The following is a 4,446-nucleotide window of genomic DNA, read 5'->3' as shown; positions in this document are numbered from 1 at the left end:
AAATAAAAAAATATAAATATATAAAAAAAAAAAAAAAATCAGCCCCCTCGCCAGTTATAACAGCCCCCTCAGTCATTTCATCCTGGCGCCGGCCCTGACACACACACACACACATGCACGCACGCACGCATGCATGCATGCATACACAATATACAGTGAGAAACACTCACCTGTCTAGGTTCTATCATGTGATTGTTAATGGGAGGTGTCAGCCTTTAGTTTTTGCAGTGGCGAGTGGGCTGGCTCATTCCAGCAGGTGACTGTTTTGGCACTGTGCAGCCCTTGGAGAGCCTTCCACTCAGGTAAAGACATCCCATTTATTCATTATATGCCACTCATTTTCCAATTGATCCATAACATCGGCTTCTATTGCTTTTGAAAACCAAACACTTTATTATTATTATAATTTGCAAGGTCAAGCTATTGAAGCTATTGAAGCTATTGCAGCTAATGATGTCAAATGCGGGGAAAGATCGAACAAGAGCTGAAATATGCATAGTATGGAGGTATCATACTGTATAATTGACTGTGTGTGTTTGGATTTGGGGGGGGGGGGGGGGGCGGTCTTACACAAAAGAGTAGTCATGTGTACTTTACTTGTCACTGAGAATAATACTCTGGAAAATAGTGCAACTGTGTGTTGATAAAAGTGCATTCAAGAATATGCACTAACTAACAGTAAACACCATGTATTCCTTTACAAAGCCAGTGAGGAGTTGCTGGGTGTTTTGAGACAGGTTGTCATGCCGAAGTGAAAAGTCTGAGGCAACCTACATGTAAAAGTTGTGGACAATTGAACAATTGGTAATGTGAGATACAGTATATTATGGCAGCAGCAACACAATGCCTGAACTAAAGCAGTAACAATGAAGATGTGGTCAAGGTGATAAGTAGAGTTTGTGATCGGGTTTCACCATGAAATCTGGTTGAATTTACAGTCATGACACAGTAAAAGATTAGCACGTAATCATAAAGAACCTGTATTTGTATTGTATTTCTAAAAAATATATATAATAAAATATAATAAAACCAGACAATAGTCATATCTGGTCCATGTGAGTAAGGGAGAGTACAGTGTGGATGTAGCCTATGACGTGACATCACTGCTGACAGAGCAGGAAAGACTGTGTTTCATAAATATGCGTCTATTGATCTTTCAAACAGTGCACCAGACTAATAAGGATTGTAGGGTTGTGAAGGTCAAGCTGCTCCTCAAGAAACGTATACACTAACAGTTGCAATCCTTTGACATCATTTTGAGATGGTACTGCAGCTCGCTGCTATAGCATAAATTGAATGCATTCGAGCATAGGCCCAACATACAGGCCTATTAGAGAGGAGTTTCTGAAGCAGTCATACTGACATAGACATTAGATCCAGTGGAGGTAACCACATGTTACCTACCAGATGTTTAATGAAGCTTCCTAACAGCAATTCCTGATGAAGCAAAACCAACCAGGAGCTTTGGTCTACGAGGCACTTTGAAGCTTGGCTAAACCATTAGCCTTTATAATACCAAAACAACAAATAAGCCGCAACTCCTGACACCGATACTGCAAAAAAATATCAACCCCCGTCATTTAAGTCTTAAAATCTTAACTCGGTTAAAACAAGTGAAATGTGCCAATGCAATTCCTCAAGGATTTTTATACATCGTTTTCTTGAGACTAGTGAAGTGACCTGTCTTATTCTACCTTTTTTCAATGCATTTCACACCATGGATTTGGAAACAACTGGACTATAATCTCACCCCCACTGTCAGAAGTGATCAGACATGTTGAGAAAGAGACAAATAAAATGTGAAGAGACTCTTGCTTTCTGCATGGCAGCAGTCGTGAAGGTCAGCAGGGGTGAGAGAGCGCCCCGGGGCTGAGCTGAGACTGGCCACCCGTGTGTATATGGTTCTATTCCAGTGAACCACAGATGGGTGGCGCAATGTCATTTGCAATAAGTGAGCATGTAATGGATTTGTAAGGGCCCCAAGCAGTCGAGGAAACAAGCCAATTTACCCAAGTTGTTTCCAGAGTTCATCTCTTGATTCCTATTATCATGAAGCGCAGTGGGTGACTAACCCTATTTCTAACTTTTGAATACAAGAAACACACACACAAAAAAGAAGAAGAAGAAGAAGAAGAAGTAACATTTTGTCAATTCTTTTTTCCTCTCTCTCTCTCTCTCTCTCTCTCTCTCTCTCTCTCTCTCTCTCTCTCTCTCTCTCTCTCTCAAGAGTACTGGGAGCGTTGTGCTAAAGGCCACGGTCTGCTTTGGTTGTGAGTGGTTGTTCAGTGCGGTGTCTTTGTTTTGTACACAGTGCTGCTTGTGTATCGAGTCATAAGCTGTACAAATGGGCAGAGTGAATATGGAGAGAACAGCTCAACCTAGTGGGACAATGCAACAGCAAGGGGGAATTATGAAAGGATGACTCTGTGGAGGGGAGGACACTGTTTCAGTTGAGACGAATGAGAAAATGGGTGAAACCATAATGCCTTAATAAAAAATTATAATGACTTAATTACACTGTTGCTGTTTGATGACGATGTAAACCGCTTAAATTGTGACAGCAATTAGCATAATTTCCAGGGAAAATGCCATGTACACTTTAGATGCGTTTGGTGGAAATACCCATTCAGTATTATAAACTACTGTGCAGTAATTAATGTTCAAATCTAATGAAAAAGATGGTAGAATGTAGTACCATTTTAAGATCTATTTAACATAATGAAGACACATGCTCAGGAAGTCAATATGGATATTGTCACTCCAACAAAGAAAGTAAAAATAAAATACACAGAGCCCTTCAATTCTCTTAAAGACGAGCTAAAGTCACATCTCAGCGTCTGTGATGACGTATCCGAGTGAAAATAAACATTGCTTTGACTGGAAGAGGGTCGTGAGGCGGGACATAGCGTGTCGATGATTTGATTGGACCGTTATGGGGACTGGAGTTCACGTTGGCCAATGGCGTGTTCTGCCACTACGCGAGTGGGATCCGCATCGACTAGCGTCAACTAGCCGCGGTAAAGAGCCGCGGTAAATACAATAGGACGAATCAGCGTGACATCACTTGCCACCCAGAAATGTGGAACCCCGCAGCAGTTAATATAGATGACATCGCTTATATTTTGACATAGTGAGAGCAGAATTAGCTCAAGAGTTTGATGTATAATATATGCATGCCGTGTTAAAGTTGTGTGAACTGTCGCAGTTTTTAAAATGTAAACAGAGTTAGCCGGCTAGAGTCAGACACACAAGCCTCGCGCCACTTAGTCTCCATAGGGTTCCTTTGCTGTTGCCACGCAGTGATGCGGTTTGTTTACCAAAATGCTGCTCGGTTGATCCCTCGTATATTCCTGGAATGCGAGTTTAAGGAACCGGTCCTTTGCATTCTACATTAAATGAAGACATTGCCATTAGATTTATTTTGTATGTTACATACTTATTGGCCAAGTATATTAACATTTATGGGCTAGAAATTTTGGCCGAGGTTAACGGCACTAGGCGGCCATCTTGCCTGCTCAGAATTTTCTCATCAAAATGAAGATTGATTGACAGCTGCCATGTTGTGATCTGATTGGTTGAAATGGGGTAGAAATTTGATAGTTCTTCGTGACGTCAGCATACTGAAGATTACAGTTATGAATGAAATCCTGAAAAATGAACTTTTGATGTGGAAATAGTCTGAAAAACTAAAGAAATTTGATTTTTGTGATTTTTTTTGCATTCATTATTAAATAGGTGCACTGAATACCTAGGGATGTGATCTAAAATAAAATACAAAGTCATTTTTGGCTTCAGCTCCTCTTTAACATGGGCAGACCAGTTAATTCGGAGAAAACCAAGACGTAGTATACAGTAATGCATTGCTCTATGGGGATAATTATATCTTGTCTCATGTGGTTGGCTCACCGTGTCTCATAAACACAACTTCAAAGACATTTAATCCTACAATACAGTTTTTCTTCCAGGATTGTAACTTGACATAATTGTTCTTGGAGAGCGTCTGAGTGTTAAAGTATCTGGAGTCTTCATTAAAGCATAATGTTTCCTTAAAGCATGACTTTATAATTAAGGGCTGTACATTGAGGATAGTAGCCGCCCGCAACACTTATTAAAATACTGCACTGAGTATTATATCCATAAAACTCTCTCTCAATTGTATAATCTACTAAATCCAATTATTGTATATTACGACTCTTCTTATTATTGGCAGTTTTTAACTCCTTTCAATGGATATCTTTATCGTTTTTATTGACTGCACTCAAACCCAGATTTACAGCACTTGTTCAGAGTTATATGAGCAGTGAAATCCACTCATTTAGGATTGTCGAATGATACGACAATAGCACTACATCTCATTGTCATACTGTAACATAAACAGCACAATAGCACTACATCTCATTGTCATACTGTAACATAAACAGCACAATAGCACTACATCTCATTGTC

The 4,446-nt window shown here is 39.9% G+C and overlaps 1 protein-coding gene across 1 annotated transcript in view; it reads left to right on the top strand.

The window, feature by feature from the left end:
- Positions 1–224: 224 nt before the first annotated feature.
- The window catches only part of kcnj16a (potassium inwardly rectifying channel subfamily J member 16a), a 17,512-nt gene continuing 13,290 nt past the window's right edge, over positions 225–4,446 (top strand). The window contains exon 1 of the mRNA XM_083635393.1: positions 225–302. The gene's annotated coding sequence lies outside the window, so the exon portion shown is untranslated. The remainder of the gene's footprint in view (positions 303–4,446) is intronic.

Source organism: Poromitra crassiceps, assembly GCF_964638095.1.
Source record: "Poromitra crassiceps genome assembly, chromosome: 4".
Lineage (NCBI taxonomy): Eukaryota > Metazoa > Chordata > Actinopteri > Beryciformes > Melamphaidae > Poromitra > Poromitra crassiceps.
This window is presented reverse-complemented; position numbering and strand designations above follow the sequence as displayed.